At 48.6% G+C, this 20,667-nt stretch overlaps 1 protein-coding gene and 1 long non-coding RNA gene across 2 annotated transcripts in view; both read right to left on the bottom strand.

Annotated features, from left to right (window-relative positions):
* Window positions 1-20,667, bottom strand: part of LOC141999010 (uncharacterized) — a 56,820-nt gene that overhangs the window by 3,743 nt on the left and 32,410 nt on the right. The window lies entirely within an intron of this gene.
* Window positions 1,604-19,581, bottom strand: LOC141999013 (uncharacterized). Its single transcript, XR_012641941.1, has 3 exons — window positions 17,709-19,581; window positions 2,392-3,584; window positions 1,604-1,742 (listed from the first exon to the last, which is right to left on the bottom strand). It is a non-coding gene; the product is annotated as an uncharacterized LOC141999013 (long non-coding RNA).

Below are 20,667 nucleotides of genomic sequence, written 5' to 3'. Positions count from 1 at the left end.
AGCAGTGGCTGCAGAACTTTCAGATGAGAAAAGTCACTTTCATGGGACAGTGTGCTGAGCTCGCCCCCACCCTGCAGCGCAAGAACACGAGACTGAGAGCTGCCCTGCCAGTGCAGAAGCAGGTGGCTATTGCAATCTGGAAGCTGGCAACTCCAGACAGCTAGCGATCGGTCACTAACCAGTTTGGAGTGGGAAAGTCGACCATTGGAATCGTGTTGATGCAAGTTTGCAGGGCCACTAATTGCATCCTGCTCAGAAGAACCAGGACTCTGGGTTACGTGCACGCCACTGTGGCTGGCTTTGCACAAATGGGTTTCCCTGAGGAGGGGCGATAGATGGGACGCATATTCCAATTCTGGCACCAACCCACCTAGCCTCCGAGGATGTTAATTGGAAGGGGTATTTCTCTATGGTACTCCAGGCGCTTGTGGATCACTGTGGACATTTTACTGACATTAACGCTGGTCCAGAAAGGTGCATGACGCATGCATCATTTGGAACACAGGCCTGTTCAGGAAGCTGCAAGCTGGGACTTTCCTCCCAGACCAGAAGATCACCGTAGGGGAAGTCGAAATGCCCATTGTGATCCTTGGAGACCCCGCTTACCCTTTAACGCCATGGTTCATGAAACCCTACACAGGGAGCCTTGACAGCAGCAAGGAGCGGTTCAACAGCAGGTTGAGTCAGTGCAGAATGACTGTGGAGTGTGCTTTTGGCCATTTAAAGGGCCGCTAGTGCTGTCTGTATGGAAAGCTGGACCTGGCCAATGACAACATCCCCACGGTTATATCCGTGTGCTGTGCCCTCCATAACATTTGTGAAGGGAAGGGTGAACGATTCACTCAGGCATGGACCTTGGAGATTCAACACCTGGAGGCTGAATTTGAACAGCCAGAAAGCAGGGCTATTAGAGGGGCCTCGCATGGCGCTGTAAGGATTAAGGATGCCTTGAGGGAGCAATTTGAGGCTCAAAGCCACTAGTAATGTTTGGTGCCCTACATCGGAGTGAAGTGCAGTGGTTCTAATGTTAGTAGGAATCTGTGTTTGCTACACTGACTTGCAGCGCCTGTTGCTTTCCATAGTAAAGAATGTTTTCAAAGCCAAAAAAGCCATTTACTTAAAAGAAAATTCATTTATTGAAAAGAAAAACAACTGCTTGGGAAACGGCAAGGGGGTTGGATGGGGAACGGTACACTCACAGATTTGCATGTGTCCTGTTATACTCAGCCTTCCTGTTTGGAGTGCTGTGCAATGAGTGCTGCACTTCTGGCTGGCTAAAATGCACGGTGATGGGAGTTGAGTGCAGTGGTTAATTTGCAGGGCTGGGTGGTGAAGCTACGGCTGCTGGAGGCAGCTGGTGGTGATAAGAACCTGGATGTGGGGGAAAGTGGGTTGGAGGTGACATAGGGGCACAAGGGAAAGAGTTTTGGGACAAGGGCTGCGGGGTGGGAGGGGTGCAGGCACGGAAGTGCTCCGCCTGCATTGCTATGAGCGCCTGTATCGAGTCCACTTGGCTCTCCATAATGTTTAGCAGCCGCTCTGTGCTTTGGTGCCGGCAATCCACATTCTGCTGGCAGACCCTCCTTTCACTCTCCTGCCATCATGCACTTTTTGATTTTCATTAAGGGACTGCTGCATTACTTCATGCAGCACGTCCTCTTTGCTTCTACATGGCCGCTTCCTGATTCTTTGGAGTCTTTCGGCCAGCGATAACAAGGACGGCTGAAAGCTCAAGGCTGCATCTGTAAAGCCAAAATGCAACACTTAACAGAAGCAACATTGTTCACACCAGACAGAGCAATGATTCGGCCATACTTAAAGACAACAAGCACAGTCTACACAATAGCAGATCGCACATAACCCACAGGAGCTCCAAAATGGTGAGTAAGCACAGGGGCAAGGGGGACTGATTGTTTCATGGCCGTACTGTCCTCTGTTCTGTGCCTTGGGGAGAACCAACAGCTGCAGAGGGCCACTATACTGAACGCTGTCCCCACATTTTCCACAGGAGTTCATCCTGAAAGACATCTCACTGCTGAGGGTGACCTGGGAAGCAAGGGAGGGTCTTCTACTACAATGCGGCTTTTGACGTGGCCCATATGCAGCTTGCCTGTGTGCAGCAATGGTCCCCCTCGCCCCTCACGGCACAGTGGCATGGACATGTTAAGCCTTACTGGGACAAGGAGCACAGTAGGTCTGCCAAGGAACCTGCCCAAGCGGATTGCCCAGCTTCTGCAGGAGACCTTTGAAGAGATCACTGAGACCAATTACCGTGATGTGAGAGAGCACATCAACGCCCTATTCTGCATCTAGGCATGCATGCAGCCCTAACCCTCCTCGCCCCAAGAGCCCGCACCAAACAACTTCCTTCCCAAAATAAAAGCTGCTTACTGGGCACCTCCTCTGGTGTTTTTGTTCTTCCCCAAGCACCAGCCGCTGCGACTAGCTACCTTCCTCCTGGCTTGAGAGCAGCTCCTGGCTGTCTCCATCTAGGGATGCAGGGCTGTCTCCCTCCTCCTCAGCACCCTCGCTGGGCTCTGAAGTGTCCATGATGGTCTTCAGAGTGGAGGTGGGGTCACCGCCAAGTATTGCGTCCAGCTCTTTGTAGAAACAGCAGGTCACGGGGGCAGCACCAGAGCGGCGGTTTGCCTCCTGTGCCTTGTGATAGGCATTCCACAGGTCCTTCACTTTAACCCTGCACTGCAGTGCGTCCCGGTTATGGCCCTTTTCCATCATGTCCCTTGATATCTGCCCGAAGATATTGCAATTCCTATGGCTGGAGTGCAGCTGGGACTGGACAGCTTCCTTCCCCCAAACACTGATGAGGTCCAGCACCTTGCCCTTGCTCCATATTGGGGATCACCTGGCGTGTGGAGGCATGGTCACCTGGAAAGAGTCACTGAGAGCACTCTGTGCCTTGTTGAGCAAACAGGAAGGGGATTTTCAAAACTCCCAGAGAATTTAAAGGGCGAGTCTGATGGTTGGTCACCTGAGGGCAGGGCAGTAGAGTTCAAAGTGATGACCAGAATGGCTAGAACAGGCGTTGTGGGACACTTCTGGAGGCTGATCAGAGCGCATTAATAGACCAGGGAATCCACACTGGCACCACAGCGCTCCAGCCGGGGAGCAGCAAGCTTCTTGTCGAGGTGGATTACGTGCCTTGCCAGTGTGGATGTGTCATTAGTCAGGGCGCCCGGGGCTGCTCTAATGTGCTCTAACTTGCAAGTGTAGCCATGCCCTTAGTCTCCTGTCCCGTGGGAGGGATGTGGAGGGGACTCGTGGGTTCTGGGGATTAGAGAGGCTGATTCTCCTGAAATCCAGGAAACCCAGAAGGAACCCTGCACAGAAGCTTCAGACTCCACAGCTTTTCATACCTGAGGGGACAGAAATCCCTTACCTAGCGAGGTCACAGTCCCATAATTCTCCTGCATGTCAACCCTGTAGAGGGCTCTCTGACCCGGGTCCAGCAGAGCCCACTGTTCCTCTTACACAGCCTCTTCCTCAAGGATCAGGAGCTCTGCTGCAAGCACTTCCTTTTCCCATCCCTCTGGGGTATGGGATGATCTGGACCATTATTCTGCAGCCTGTCAAGGTGAGAAGGGAGACTGGGGCTTTGGTCCATTTCACACTCTGATTCCCCCCAGGTTCTTTCCCTGCACACAGATGCTCTAGACTCTGCCATGCTGAGGAAATGATTCAGCCAAGATTTTCATAAAGAGCAACCTAAAGTTAGGTCCCAAACCCACATTCATGTCTCTCAATAAGTGGTTGGAGTTCCAAAAATGCTGAGTCTGCAGCCCTGGGGGTTGGTTGTGAGTGTTCAGCACTGCTATCATCAGGCCATTTATTCAGCAGCCTGACAGGGGATTTAGAAAATTAACATTAGGCTCCTATATTTAAAAATCCTGGTTATAATCACTAAATTACACCACAGACCCAGCTCCACTGAAACAGATTCAATCAAGTCAATGGGACCACACAGATGGCAAAGACAAGCATATAAGGCTATGTCTACATTACAGACCTTACAGTGGCACAGCTGTACTGCTATAGTGATGCCACTTTAAGGTCTCCCACCAGCATAATTAAACCACCCCTAACAAGCCACAGTAGCTATGATGGTGGGAGAGCGTCTTTCGCTGACATAGCACTATCCACACTGGTGCTTTTGTCAGTGAAACTTATGTCTGTCCTGGAGGGGGACAGTGAGGAAGAGGAGGTTTCCGCACATCTGATCAACAAAAGTTCTACCAACAAAAATGCTAGTGTAGACAAGCCCCTTAGGCTATGTCTATGTAACCCACATACCTCCTGGGTGTGGGGTTCTGTCCCATCTAGTGGCACCAAGACCACTTAGAGAGATTAATGAGTCTGCTCTACAGCCTTAGCTAACAACATATGGCTTTTAGCTCATGCAGTCATCCACCACTTCCACCCATTTGGTTTCATCTCCCACGCCTCAATTACAGTTTTGGGCTTCCCATCTAGGATGTACCTTTCTATTTCCTCAGGAACACCCCCTAAGAACTGCTCCATTTGCATTAGGAAGGACAGATCTTCCAGAGATTTAAACACTTGCTCCTGATATCCAGGCATCCCAATTTTTTTACAATGTGGTAGGCGTGTCGGGGAAAATGCCACATCTGGTTTCCACCTTAGGGCTCTGAGCTGCCAACGGGCATGCCCGGGTGTTAGCCCCATTCTAATTCTGGCCTTTTTTTAAAAAAAAGTTTGTAGCGTTCATGTGTTCCTTAGGCATTTCAGCTGCCACCTCTGCTAAGGGTCCACTGAGCTGCAGCCTCAGTTCCACCATATACTGGTCTGTGGAGATGCTGTACCCAAGGCAGGCCCTTTTGAAATTTTCTAAGAAGGCCTCTGTATCATCACCTACCTTGTAGGTGGGGAATTTTTTGGAATGGGGAGCAGTACCTGGAGAAGGATTGTTAGGGTTATCTGGTAGACCCAGCTTAGCCCTTTCCAGATCTAAGCGCTTCAGCTCTAATTCTGTATCCAAATGTTTCGCCTCTGCCTCGAACATTTTGTCTCCATTTCCATCTCCAAGCGTTTTGCCTGTTTCCTCTCCTCCGCTTCCAACTCCAAGCACTTTAAGGCCATTTGTCATTCATGTTCTTTCTGTCTCTCTTCAGCTTCCAATCTGGCTAATTCTAGTTTCTTTTGGACCTCACTTTCCGTCATCCTAGCCTCCTTGCGGTTAGCCTAGCCTAACCCCAGAGCTAGAAAGAAGGGGGTGGGGGGAACACCAAAAAAAACCCCAACAGCTTGTGAATTCCCTTGCTGTAACTTAACTCCTCTGCCTCCAGGCAAAGCAGGGGGGGCGGGGGGGACGGACGACTCCAGCTGCTCTCAGTTTCAAAACAAAACAAAAAAAACCTCCCTGGTTTTCAATCAGCCAAAAGAAAAAATGTTTTCTTTTAAAAACCTGAGCTCTGTGCTTCTGGTTCAAAATGATCCCACCGCACTGCCACTATGTCAGGGTTCCCTCCCCACTCTGAACTCTAGGGTACAGATGTGGGGACCCACATGAAAGACCGCCTAAGTTTACTTCTACCAGTTTAGGTTAAAAACTTCCCCAAGGCACAAGTTCTTCCTTGTTCTTGGACAGTATCGTTGCCACCATCAAGTGAGTTAGACAAAGACAGTATCGGGGGATCCCCCAAAGCAGCTGCTTGGATTCTGCTCTTTGACTGCACAACTTCAGCCTGAAGGAACCAGTTCCTTTGCTTATAACATGCTCAGAATTACTAGACGGACCTTGGGTCTGATCCAGTCTGGCAAATTTTATGTTCATCTTTAAGGTTGACAATTTCTGTCGATGGGTGAATTTGTTTTAGAAACTTTTCAGTAAACAACAACACTTAGCCTGTTTTTGAGAAGGGGCTGAACTGGGGGGCAGGGGGGGAGGAATTTAAGCAAAATTTCATCACTTTAAAAAGTTTTCAGATTTTCAATAGCTCTAACACGTTAAACATTTTGGCTGTAAACTTTATATATGACAGATACAGACTTACTAGGTCAGACACTCGTCTCTCTATAGACTGGAAAAAAATTGTGTTGAGGTATATGTGTGTAGGGTAGCGCTTGAATAAATCTCCCTTCTGTATACATACAGATTCCTCCCCATTTGACAAGAGTTGTTTACTCACTTAGGGCTTGTCTACACTTAGACTGTGCAGCTGAATTACTACAGTGAAGACATTACTTACACCAATGGGCACAGGTACTCCACCTCCCTGCCTTACCAAGTGGGGGGGGGAGCGCGGGGGTCAGTGCTAACAGCCCACTTCCACCTTAATTGAATTGGCTTATCAACAGTTGAAAAGAAGGGGTGGAAATCACTTTCATAGTGCTAATGAGGCCAATGTAAACAAGGTGGCCCATTTCAAATGGCCTACATTTAGTAAGGCAACTCCCATCTTTTCATATGCTGTGTATTTATACCTCCCTACTATATGTTTCACTCCATACATCTGATGAAGGGGGTTTTAGCCCACAAAAGCTTATGCCCAAATAAACTGGTTAGTCTCTAAGGTGCCACAAGGACTCCTCATTGCTTTTGCTGATACAGACTAACATGGCTACCAATCTGAAACCTTTCAGGGTAACAGCCGTGTTAGTCTGTATTCGCAAAAAGAAAAGGAGGACTTGTGGCACCTTAGAGACTAACCAATTTATTTGAGCATAAGCTTTCGTGAGCTACAGCTCACTTCATCGGATGCATACTGTGGAAAATACAGAAGATGGTTTTTATACACACAGACCATGAAAAAATGGGTGTTTATCACTACAAAAAGGTTCTCTCTCCCCCGACTCCACTCTCCTGCTGGTAATAGCTTATTTAAAGTGATCACTCTCCTTACAATGTGTATGATAATCAAGGTGGGCCATTTCCAGCACAAATCCAGGTTTTCTCCCTCCCCCTCCCCCACCCACTCTCCTGTTGGTAATTCATAAACCAGTCGGAGAACACTTCAATCTCTCTGGTCACTCGATTTCTGATCTCAAAGTGACTATCCTTCAACAAAAAAACGTCAAAAACAGACTCCAACGAGAGACTGCTGAATTGGAATTTGCAAATTGGATACAATTAACTTAGGCTTGAATAGAGACTGGGAATGGTTGATTCATTATAAAAAGTAACCTATTTCCCCTTGTTTATTCCTCCCCCCCCCCCCCCACTGTTCCTCAGACGTTCTTGTTAAACCCTGGATTTGTGCTGGAAATGGCCCACCTTGATTATCATACACATTGTAAGGAGAGTGATCACTTTAGATAAGCTATTACCAGCAGGAGAGTGGGGTGGGGGGAGAGAAAACCTTTTTGTAGTGATAAACACCCATTTTTTCATGGTCTGTGTGTATAAAAACCATCTTCTATATTTTCCACAGTATACATCCGATGAAGTGAGCTGTAGCTCATGAAAGCTTATGCTCAAATAAATTGGTTAGTCTCGAAGGTGCCACAAGTACTCTTTTTCTTTTTACTCTGAAACCTGTAGCGCTTAGAATCATAGAATATCAGGGTTGGAAGGGACCACAGGAGGTCATCTAGTCCAACCCCCAACTAAATCATCCCAGCCAGGGCTTTGTCAAGCCTGACCATAAACCTCTAAGGAAAGAGATCCCAATACCTCCCTAGGTAATGCATTCCAGTGCTTCACCACCCTCCTAGTGGAAAAAGTTTTTCCTAATATCCAACCTAAACCTCCCACAGTGCAACTTGAGACCATTACTCCTCGTTCTGTCATCTGCTATGACTGAGAACAGTCTAGATCCATCCTCTCCAGAACCCCCTTTCAGGTAGTTGAAAGCAGCTATCAAATCCCCCCTCATTCTTCTCTTCCGCAGACTAAACAATCCCAGTTCCCTCAGCCTCTCCTCATAAGTCATGTGTTCCAGTCCCCTAATCATTTTTGTTGCCCTCCACTGGATGTTTTCCAATGTTTTCACATCCTTCTTCTAGTGTAGGGCCCAAAACTGGACACAGTACTCCAGATGAGGCCTCACCAATGCTGAATAGAGGGGAATGATCATGTCCCTCGATCTGCTAGCAGTGCCCCTAAAATGCCGTTAGCCTTCTTGGCAACAAGGGCACACTGTTGACTCATATCCAGCTTCTTGTCCACTATAACCCCTAGGTCCTTTTCTGCAGAACTGCTGCAACCAGCACCAGAACCATTGCCAGCACTGAATCCAGCGCTTGCAACCCCATCTACAACTCCAACGCCAGAGGGCAGTACCGAGCCTGCCCTGGCAGCAGCAGCTAAACCTGTGCAAGAGGTTCAGCCAGAGCCTGAAATACAACATAGTGCATGAGCGGAGAGCAGTTCACTGTCAATGGAAACAGCCCCATCACCAACATTGCTTCCAGAGGGACCAAGCCCAAGTCCACAATGCAGTGAGGAACTGAAGTCTCCAGCATCAAGGGAACAGTTCCAGGCAGAGCAGGAAGCAGATGAAAGCCTCCAGTGAGTTTGGACCACGGCACGGAGCAACCCACTGCCTCTCAACTCTTCTAATCAATTCCGGGTTGTTGTAGAAAGAGGACTTTTATACAAGGAAACTCTTTCTGGTGGGCACCAGGAAGACTGGCATCCTCAGAGACAGTTGGCAGTTCCAGCTAAGTACCGGGTAAAGCTCTTGAGCTTAGCCCACGATCATCTTAGTGGCCATGCTGGGGTGAACAGGACCAAAGACCATTTGGGGAAGTCATTCCACGGGGGGCGAGGGGGAGGGGGAGGAAATGGGCAAGGACATTTCTACCTATGTCCGGTCTTGTGAGGTATGCCAAAGAGTGGGAAAACCCCAAGACCAGGTCAAAGCCCCTCTCCAGCCACTCCCCATAATTGAGGTTCTATTTCAGCGAGTAGCTGTGGATATTCTGGGTCCTTTCCCAAAAAAGACATGAAGAGGAAAGCAGTACATACTGACTTTCATGGATTTTGGCACCTGATGGCTGGAAGCATTAGCTCTAAGCAACACCAGGGCTAAAAGTGCGTGCCAGGCATTAACAGTCATTTTTGCCAAGGTAGGTTGGCCCTCCGACATCCTTACGGATTCGGGAACTAATTTCATGGCAGGGACCATGAAAAGCCTGTGGGAAGCTCATGGGGTGAACCACTTGGTTGCCACCCCTTACCACCATCAAACAAATGGCCTGGTGGAGAAGTTTAATGGAACTTTGAGGGCCATGATATGTAAATGAGCACTCCAACAATTGGGACCTTGTGTTGCAGCAGTTGCTCCTTGCCTACAGGGCTATACCACATCCCAGTTTAGGGTTTTCACCATTTGAACTTGTGTATGGCCACAAGGTTAAGGGGCCATTACAGTTGGTGAAGCAACAATGGGAGGGGTTTACGCCTTCTCCAGGAACTAATATTCTGGACTTTGTAAACAACCTGCAAAACACCCTCCGAGACTCTTTAGCCCTAGCTAGAGAAAACCTAAAAGATGCTCAGGAAGAGCAAAAGGCCTGGTATGATAAACATGCCAGAGAGCATTCCTTCAAAGTAGGGGATCGGGGTCATGGTCTTTAAGGCAATCCAGGCCAATAAGATAGAAGTGTCATGGGATGGGCCATTTATGGTCCAAGAGCACCTGGGAGCAGTTAACTATCTCATAGCATCCCCCACCTCAAACCTAAAGCATACCATGTTAATTTTCTAAAGCCCTTTTATTCCAGAGAATTAAAAGTGTTTTTCAGTTTACAACCCAGGGAGGAGATGACGCTGAGTGGCCTGAAGGTGTCTACTATGAAGGAAAAAGTGACAGGAGCGTGGAAGAGGTGAACCTCTCAATGACTCTCAGATATATGCAGTGACAGCAGATCAAGGAGCTGTGCACTAGCTTCACGCCGATGTTCTCAGCCACCCCAGGACGGACCAAACGGGAGTACCACTCCATTGACACAGGTAATGCTCGCCCAATTAGAGCCCAACCTTACCAGGGGTCTCCTCAAGCCAAAACTGCTATAGACCGGGAGATCCAGGACATGCTAAAGATGGGGGCAATCCGCCCCCCTAACAGTGCATGGGCATCTCCAGTGGTTCTAGTTTCCAAACCGGATGGGGAAATACACTTTTGCGTGGACTACTGTAAGCTAAATGCTGTGACTCACCCAGACAACTATCCAATGCCACACAGAGATGAACTATTAGAGAAACTGGGACGGGCCCAGTTCATCTCTACCTTGGACTTAACCAAGGGGTATTGGCAGGTACCGCTAGATGAATCTGCCAAGGAAAGGTCAGCCTTCATTATCCATGTAGGGCTGTATGAATTTAATGTGTTCCCTTTTGGGGCAAAATGCACTCGCCACCTTCCAGAAGCTTGTAGATTGTCTCCTATCAGGATTGGAAGAATCTGCAGTCGCCTACCTTGATGATGTGACCATCTTTTCTGATTCATGGGCAGAACACCTGGAGCATCTATAAAAAGTCTTCGAGCACATAAGGGAGGCAGGACTAACTGTTAAGGCTAAAAAGCATCAAATAGGCCTAAACAGAGTAACTTACCTTGGATACCAGGTGGGTCAAGGAACTATCAACCCCCTACAGGCCAAAGTGGATGCTATCCAAAAGTGGCCTGTCCCAAAGTCAGAGAAACAGGTCCAATCCTTCTTAGGCTTGGCTGGATATTACAGGCAATTTGTACTGCAATACAGCCAAATCGCCACCCCACTGACAGACCTAACCAAAGAGAAACAGCCAAATGCAGTTCAGTGGATCGAAGAGCGTCAAAAGGCCTTTAACCAGCTTAAAGCAACACTCATGTCTGACCACATGCTAAGGGCCCCAGACTTTGACAAACCTTTCCTAGTAACCACAGATACATCCGAGCATGGTGTGGGAGCAGTTTTAATGCAGGAAGGACCGGATCAAGAATTCCATCCTGTCGTGTTTCTCAGCAAAAAACTGTCTGAGAGGGAAAGCCACTGGTCAATCACCAAAAAGGAATGTTATAATAAGAAAAAAAAATAATTATTTTAAGAACCAAATTGGTTTTTAGTGTCCTAAAAACCCAAGGGTCTGGTCTGTGCTCATCTTGTTTACCTATTTGGTTGGTGTATTATTCTCAAGCCTCCCCAGGAAAGGGGGTGAAGGGGCTTGGGGGGATATTTTGGGGAAACAGGAACTCCAAGTGGTCCTTTTCCTAGATCTTTGTCTAACTCACTTGGTGGTGGCAGCGATACCATCCAAGGACAAGGAAGAACTTGCGCCTTGGGGAAGTTTTTGACCTAAGCTGGTAGAAATAAGCTTAGGGGGTCTTTCATGTGGGTCCCCACATCTGTACCCCAGAGTTCAGAGTGGGGAGGGAACCCTGACACACACTTCCTGCCCCCCCCCTCCTGTCCCCTCTCCCTTCAGGCTGGAAGACTCCGTCCCTGGCCCGGTAGCGGGGCGTTGGGCGGGGGTGGAAGTCAGGGAGGGCAGCAGCTCTGGGACTCGCAGACCTCCGCCCCTCCGGGAGAAGAGCTGGGATGAGGAGGGGCCATTGGTGCAGAGTCACTTGGCTCAGAGGCTGGTGTCAGCAGAGCATGGGGCTGCCTCCAGCCCCCGGAGAAAGTCTCTCCAGCTGGGCACAGAGGGGTGCTATGGAAGGGCTCTCCCCGCACACACCCCGCTGGAGAGTGTCAGCAGCTCAGCCTGGGCTCCCGGCTCACAATGGAGGCGGCAGCAGCCTGAGATCACAACCCAGGAAGTTAAAATTTCAGATCTCCTGCGTGGACAAAGAGTTAAAGGCAGAGAGGAGCAGAAGCAGCAGCCGCTGCCACCTCGCACTAGCCAGGGCCCTCTAGTGACCACTGGGAATGCAGTCCCCTCCCTGGGGTTCCCCGGGGGACAGAAACAGCACATAGGGGGGACCTGGTCTGATTCCTTCCCTCCTGCCTCAACAGACAGAAACCTCCTGAGCAAATGAACCAGACAGAGGCTCACCAAGCCCTAAAGGAACCTGCTCCTGCTGCGGGACCATGGCCTGGACCCACCAGCCCTGCAGCTATTTATATTGTGGTCCCAGAGGGAACAATCCACAGCCCTAAAGTTACCCCCTGTGTCTCCTAGAGTCTCCTCATCCCCACCTTCTGTGTCGGGGGGGGGGGGGGCGGAAGAGACACTGCTGGGTGTCCAGGCTGCCCCTAAGGAGAATGGGGGTGCCAGGCAGGGAACTGGTGGGGGGAGGGGGTGCTCTCACAGCTGGGCATGGACCTACCAAAGCGGTCATGGTGGGTGGCAGAAAAGTGACGGGCAGGGCTGTGAGGGCTGGTAAGGAGGCGGAGACAGCCCCGGGAGCTGCCAGAGGGAACTGGCCCTAGAGCTGGGGTGTAATGGACACAATGGCTTTGTTTTACATCCCTCCAGCGGTGATTACAAACCAAATGACCAGATATCCATCTGGTGTAAGTCCGCCCAGCTCTGCTGATTCCACTGGAGCGATGGCCTGTTCACATCAGTGAATTTAGTTACAAAGCAAAAGGAGTGCTGGTGAGACATTCAATGACTGGCGGGGGGCTCATAGAAGATTAGGGTTGGAAGAGACCTCAGGAGGTCATCTCAAAGCAGGACCAACCCCAACTAAATCATCCCAGCCAGGGCTTTGTCAAGCCAGGCCTTCAAAACCACTGTGGAATAATCACTTCCCTCGATCTGCTGGCAATGCTCCTACTAATGCAGGCAAATATGCCGTTAGCCTTCTTGGCAATAAGGCCACACTGTTGACTCATATCCAGCTTCTTGTCCACTGTAATCCCCAGGTTCTTTTCTGCACAACTGCCGCTTAGCCACTCAGTCCCCAACCTGTAGTGGTGCATAGGATTCTTCCACCCTAAGTGCACGACTCTGCACTTGTCCTTGTTAAACCTCATCCAATTTCTTTTGGCCCAATCCTCTAATTTGTTTAGGTCACTCTGGACCCTATCCCTACCTTCCAGCGTATCTACCTCTCCCCCCAGCTTAGTGTTGTCTGCAAACTTGCAGATGGAGCAATCCAGATCATTAATAAAGATGTTGAACAAAACGAGCCCCAGGACCGACTCCTGGGGCACTCTGCTTGATACCGACTGCCAACTAGACACCAAGCTGTTGATTACTACCCCTTGAGCCCAACGATCTAGCCAGCTTTCTATCCACCTTATAGTCCATTCATCCAGTCAATACTTCTTTAACTTGCTGGCAAGAATACTGTTGGAAACTGTATCAAAAGCTTTGCTAAAGTCGAGGTATATCACGTCCACTGCTTTCCCCATATCCACAGAGCCAATTATCTCATCATAAAAAGCAATCAGGTTGGTCAGGCGTGACTTGCCCTCGGTGAATCCATGTTGACTGTTCCTGATGGACATGAGGCCCAGTCCAACCCCACAGCCACTAGGCCATCCTTTCCTCCTTTGCAAGAGCTTCCTCTGCCAGGGAGTGAAACCTGGCTGATGGCAATGTTCCAAACAGTCTCCCAGGAAGCAGACACTCAGTGCACACAGCATTCTCACTTCCTGCAGGGGTGCCCTAGCCTGGGGCTGGCTCCTGTGAAAGTTCTGCTTGTGAGTGGACAGGTTCATTGCTCCAGTGAATGTTGCTGCCAGCAGAGCGAGCGAGCCCCGGACAGTCCCAGGGAGCAGTTTGGAGATCAAATGGAGCCCTTCAGTAGGGTGTCAGTATAGAGTCGGAAGCACCAGGGTGGTGTATTGAAGTCCAGGCCACTGCTCCCCACCCAGGTGGTGCTGGGCAGTGGGAGGGCTGGGAGATGGTGCTGCTCCCATCTGATGGGAAGGGGGCATACAGCTGGGTAGCCTTTTTGTTTTGCTTATGTTCCAGCCCATGTTGTGTCTCCAGCTGCCCCAGCCATTTCATCTAGCTGTAGAATTGACAGTGGTGAGGGGACTGAGCCTGGCTAGATCCAGAAGGGGATCTGGCGGCAAGATCTCTGGGCAGGGAACTATCTCCCCAAGGGAAAGGTTAGGAAGCAGTTTGGGGACCAAGGAGACAGGGTTGCAAATGCATCTCCTGTTTCCATCTCCCTTGTGGGCAGGTTCAGGGGGGGCAGGACTCTTTTGGGGGTGTAAGGAGGTGGTTCTCTACCTGTAACGGGGTTTGACTCATCACCACAGTGCCTCCTGCTGGCTGTCCTAGGAATTAGCTCAGGGTTGCCAGTGCACCCTCCTCAGGTGTTGTCTCACCCATTGTCACTCCTGTCTCTACATTCAGGACCCACATCGCTCCCCAGACCACTTTGTTCTGTTCTGGACGCAGCCCTCCAGCTATGCCCCACTCAGTTCTTTCCCCGCTTCCAGGGGACAGATAGTCCTCAGTCCTACCACATGCCTCATTGGCAATCTGCAATCCCTGTTCTAGCCACTCATCTCAGTGGCAGACTACAGTTCATGCACTGGCCACTTCCCTCAGTAGCCAGTAGGGGGGAGAGGGGCAGGTCAACCCACTACTCCAGGCCCCATCCCAGGGACCCTATAGCCAACAGCCACATACTGTTCCTCCTCCAACTCCACCATCTCCTTCCCTGGGCCACTTCCCCCTAGCCCCAGCACCTCCTCTGCCTTTGTATCAGGGCCTCAGTCTAGCACCCATCAGCCTGGAGCTTCCTCCTACTCTGTAACCCTGCCAAGCACTGTTCTGTCCATAGCACTCCAGCTCTCTAAGCAACCAGTCTTCCTCCCTCAAACTCCAGAGAGTGACTACCTCTACTCTGCTCAGCAGCCCCTTCTTATATAGGCCAGCCTGGCCCTGATTGGCTCCTCCAATAAACCTTCTCCTAATTGGCTGGCACTACAAGCCTTTTCCTTATTGGCTACCTCCCGCACAGCCTCCCCAGGGTTGCTTTAACCCCTTACATACCAGCATGGGGCAGCTACCCCAACGCACTACCCCAACAATCTGGGCAGAAACCCGTTGGCTCCCTGTCCTCTTTTACCCCCCCATGCCAAGTCTCTAACCCTGCATCCAGCAGCAATGGAGATGCAGATTAATGTTAATGATGAGCTGTTAACAATGTAAATGTCATCATCAGGGATTATTGGCATGGATGGGGACAGTCCCCAATGCTCAGTGCTATTGTGTCAGCTGTCTGTGAACTTAGGCAGACACACCTGCATCGGTTACACTCAGTCCACATTTTTAAGCTGTTCTTTGCAGTTGTAAGAGCTTGCCACAGAATTTATTTTAAAGGACAGTTTAGATTCTGGAGCAGAATTACTTTAACGGTGGGTGGATTCTGCTGCTTAATCTGCAGCCAAGAAATTGCAGAAAACATGTGGCCCTGGCAGTAATGAAGAATCCTCTTTTGACTGAGTGATACAGACAGGATGGAGACAAATAGGGAATCCCATCAATAAGCCCTGATCTATGTGGCAAAATTTACATAAAACTAGTTTTTGTTTTTGTATAAACACATTTTTTCACCAAATCTAATCTCTCTCTCTCTCCCCATACCCCCCCCCCATCTAATCTATCTATCCCCATACACCTCCTATCTAATCTATCTATTGAGTGACTTCTCCAATTTAATTAACACCCTTTAGAAGTGCCGTAATTCTATTCTGGAATGATTTATATCAGTATTAAGGTTTGCATGGACACATCCATATTTTTGATTAATAGTTTGTCTTCCAGAGGTCCTCCAGCTGCTCTTCCATACAGCATTGTGTCGTACTGGAACAGCCAATCTCTTAATTTATGTGCCCTCTACTGCTCCAGGGTCATCTTGGCTGGATGTCACTTTCCTATGTAAATGCTGGCACATAGGCAGGTGTGCCCCTTTGTGATTGCCATGTTCACACACCCGAGTCAACTTTCCATGATAGCAGCCATGCCCCATGCTTCCACATGGTCCTGTCTCAGGCCCTGCACGACCTTGCCCTCTGAGGAGAAGACATGTCCAGTCCCATCTGAACGAGTGTCACTGGAATGCCAGGATCTATGGATGCCTGGCAGATACAGTTGGGCAATTTTAGTGGGGGAATGCAAACAATTTACTCACCCCAATAATGCAGTTTTGGTCGACCCCAACTCAGTCTCAAATAGTTTTGGCTGAACCAAAACATCAAAATTTTAGAAATGTTGAAACTTTTTGTTTCAACCTGGCCTGACAATTTTTGTTTAGCTTTTGGGCAGAGGGAAGCGCCCAGAATGATTCTATAGGGTGGTGGTTAGAACACTCACCTAAGGGTGCAGCCAATGCCAGTTTAAGTCCCTGCTCCAATGGCTATTTACTTATTGATAAAAAGGGAATAGCTTCAGCAGGAGAGACTGAGAAAGCCTCACGTCAGACTAACAGTGGGTAGAGCACGCTCCTGCAGTATGAGACCCCCAAATTCAGCTCTCTGCTCCATATCAGGCAGAGGGGGGAATTGAAACCACACATCTGGGGAGGTCCCTAACCACTTGCTGAAAGGTTATAAGGGAGGCTGCCTTCACTGTGTCCCCTCAGCCATTTTGTCAATCAGGTCTTCCCTGGGGTTTTGTCAAAGCCAAAATGAAAACTTTCAGGTCACGTCGAAACAAAATGTTTCATTTTGACTCGGCTCAAAAACACTTTGATGTTTCAATTTGCCAGAAATTTCAAAAACATTCCATTCAACCCAAAACCAAACTTTCTGTCAAATTTTCAAACTGAAAAATCCCTTATTTACTCATCTCAACTGGCAGAGCCCTTGCAGGAGACAGGTCAGTCCCTAGACATGGCCCAGCACTGTGCCAAGGCAAAGGAGCTTCAGCAGAGCTGTGGTAACACAAGGGATGAGAATGGGACCTGCACCCATGCTCCCAGGGCCTGCCCTATATGAAGAGCAGGGCCAGATTTTTGAAATGGACGCCACCATAAAACCCTATCATGGGGTTCAGAACAGTATGGAGCTGAGCATGGAAGCCACCCAAGTACCCTAGGACACAAAACAGGAGGTGATTGCACCATACAGCCAATCTCTCTTCAGTACACTGAGCCCTGAGGCACAGGAACAGGAAGTGAGGGCACTGGTGGTAATTCCCCTCAGAACCCAGGCACACTTCCGAAGGAAAAAAAAGAGAGCAAGGGAGGACATGTTCACAGACCTTGTGACTGTATCCTACCAAGAAGACAGAAGAGCAGAGGGAGGTCTCTGCAGCAGACAGAAAGGCTCCCAAGGGAGATCCTGGACAAAGGAGAGGACAGGCAGGAAAGGATGCTGGACTATACCCTTCAGATAGAGGCAAACAGCTCTGCTGGAGAACATTGTGGTGCTATGGTCACAGCCAGCACCCTACCCAGCCACGTCCTGCAACTTGTGGAGAACACAGGATTCTGGGAGCCTCTTTTTGTTTCCCCAAATGACAGGCCCTGCCCACACCATTCCACCCACCAAACAAGGAGACCAGGTCCCACTTACACATTTGTTGTGAGCCCATCAGCACAGCCATGGGTGTACGCTCAACACTTTGGGCATGTTCTGCCACACATCCATTGGTTGTCACTTTTCACGGTTACATTAAATCCATAAATGTTATGTACAAATCGACTGAAAACTTTCACTGAAGTGCAGCTCCCCCCAGTAACACCAATTCTTAATCAGATCTTTACACAAACACCCTGAATTCATTTCCTTGGCTACAGGACATTCATTTCCTACCACAACCCATCCCTGACCCCGTGTCCCTGACCACTTGTGGCTGGCTGTTAATAAGGTACAGAAAGTGCCATCATCTTCACCTCCCAGCCATTGGTGAGGATCTCCCCCTGGCTCTCTCAGATGTTGTGCAAACCGAGCAAGTGCCTATCACAAAAGGCAGATACTGTTCAGCAGCCTTCAGCCATGTCAGGAGCCATCTCCTCCTTTCCTTAAGTCTTCCAACCACCCTCTCCGCAATCGTTCTTCAGCTATTCCGGGTACAGTCAAACAGATCCTTTCTCCTGCCCTTGTCTCCAGGAAAATGATTCATAAGCCAGGGAAGCAGAGGATAAGCTGGGTCTCCCAGAATGACAGTAGGAATCAAAACACTGTAAATTTTTTAACACAGAGTAATTAACCAAAGGAACAATTTTCCAAGGGTTATGGTGTATTCTCCATCCCTGACAATTTTAAAATTGAGATTGGATATTTTTCTAATAGCTCTGCTGTAGGAAGTATTTGGGGGCAGGTCTCTGGCTTGTGTTATACATGATCACAGTGGTCCCTTCTGGCCTTGGAATGTATGAACAATACCACCAATATCCATAATGGCCATGGGAGCAGAAGTTCTCTTTTTCTTTGCAGAAAACAGAGCTGCATTTCTGAAGACCCTGGCATCATGGTCCTGTCCACCCCATCCCATGGCAATCAATCAGGCCTCGCAGCACCATGGAAAAATACCCCTTCTTGTCAATAAACTCTGATCTGGTGTGAGGGGGGTGGGATCGTCAGATGGGTTTGATCAAGGGCTCCTGTACAATTTGGGAACCCCAGCTATGCAAGGCCATCAGTAGCCTCCTGTGCATTGGCAAGTGTTATGTTCTAGCACTGCAGCTCCCTCTTGATAGCAGTGTACACCTACATGACAACAATTGATCTCCCAGCACCAAACTGTCTAGCTACTGAACAGCAGTTGTCGGGAGTTGGGAGCTTCCAGATGCTGATGGCCACATACTGCTCCACGCTGAGGGGGACTCTCAGGTTGGTTTTCCACCACTGCAGCTTGGTGGCGAGCTCCGCACAGATGTCTAGGGAAGTAGCCTTCTGCAGCCTGAAGTTCTGTGGTCACTGCTGTTCACCCCAGCTCTGCAGCACTGTCCTGTCCCACCCATCAGTGCTAGGGGGCCATGAACAGAAGAGGTTCTCCAGCAACTGAAGCCACTGTGGGAAAACTGAATGTAAGAGTAACCGCTTGATCTCATCCTCTTCCTCCGACCACAATGATTCATAAAGGAACTAGCTTAAGCCACAGTAAACAAAACAGTATAGATGCATCCTTTCACCGTAGTTATACTGGTACAGATAGAGCAGAAAAACATACACTGTGAAAACTTTCCTATGTAGACCAGGCCTAACCTCAGTGATTCCATCATATTCCAATTCAAGGTAGACAAATTGGATTCTCTCATACCTCAGTGACTGTAATTACTGTGATCTTCTTTTCGCCCACCATTACCACGAGTTCATACAAGCAGCAGATTAACTTTAAAATGGAATCTCTTGGTAGTATCACTTTTGTTGCATCTTCAGTCACATGGGTATTTTAGATTCCAGAGAATTAGCTTCAAAGTATTTACAGTGTCTTGACTCTGAAGTGATTTTTTAAAATATATTTTTGTGATTATTGCCTATACTCAAAAAGTGAAATAACAAGCTAACTACAATGGAACTAGTGTAGGTAATGGGCCTGGCTTTGAAATGTACAAGACCCCAATGACTGATGAGAGAAAGAAGCTTTCCCTCCTTAGCAATAACTAGAGCCCTCAGCATTACTGGGTTAACCCCGTGGCTGCTGGAAGATGCTCCTGCAGGCAGTATCCTTGTCTCCAGTCGCACCTGAGAGTATTATCCCCTGCGGCAGAGGGAATTTCTTGTTGAGTATATTGTGTCACATACTGGACATTGCTGCAGGGATGGAGGCAGCAGGAGACACTAGAAATCTGGAGTAGAATTTTGCACACTATGAGGATTTTGTAGAATTTACCTTTCTTGTTTTGGAGAACCCGCTGGAACATCACTGATGTCTGGAGCTGAGAGGTGAGAACTGCCTATTTATCGCCATAGACTGTTCGCTCTGAACCATAATGATAACATATTGCACTCCAGTATTGACAATACTTTCTCTTGCTCGTTGTGCTTCATCAGTCTGGTTGGATGGCCTAATAATTTGAGAGAGTTCTTCAAAGGGAGAAAGATGCACCTTCTGCAGGAGAGGTTGGTTTATCTTCCTACTGTTTTTCATTTGTTTGGAATTCATTGGATTTCACGTTGCTTAGCTGACGTACAGATGAGAAGCTTTTTATTAATCCGATTTAGTACTCAAAACAGAATTTGAAGATGAACAGGGCAGAGTGCATGAAGTTACAACCAAAAATGTTAAGATAGGGGGTTAACCCCCACTTACCAACAAGTAATAAATCAAACCACAAAGATTTACCAATTAATAGGAAACGTACTCTAGCGTGGAGTGGGGGCTTTTACTATAACACTGAATCCTTAGTACAGGGCTGGATCAATTTATCAGTCAAAATTTGTAACCCAAAGTTATGGGACTGTGAGTGGCAGCTCAACAAAGAGCCATTCTTAAAAGGCAACTTTTAAACAATTGCTTGGTCACTGACGTGTCAATTCAGTTTAAATCTGCCTTGGGACAATGACAATTCAGAGCCAAGCCTCTTCCTTCACACAGAGATATCTCACATTAACGTAACTTTGATACTGGTTACCATGGGGCTATTTATATGGCAATTCACCAGAAGGTGTAACCATAAATACTCTGCAATCCCAGTCATGGTGTACTGGAAGCTCCTATACTACTTTCACCAAGTGGTAAAACAATGATTTATAAAACTACCCAAATTCAAGAAAGCATCACCTGTGACTGAGCTGCAGTGAGTGCCCATCAGTCCACCTACAGGCTACCAGCTCCTCTTTGGGGTATGCGCAAACATCTTCCTGACAAAGTAGCTCTATGCTGAGCTAGTATAACAAATCCCCAAG

Source organism: Natator depressus, chromosome 14 (genome assembly GCF_965152275.1).
Source record: "Natator depressus isolate rNatDep1 chromosome 14, rNatDep2.hap1, whole genome shotgun sequence".
Classification (NCBI taxonomy): domain Eukaryota; kingdom Metazoa; phylum Chordata; order Testudines; family Cheloniidae; genus Natator; species Natator depressus.
The sequence above is the reverse complement of the archived record's forward strand: the minus strand, read 5'-3'. Positions and strand labels throughout refer to the sequence as shown.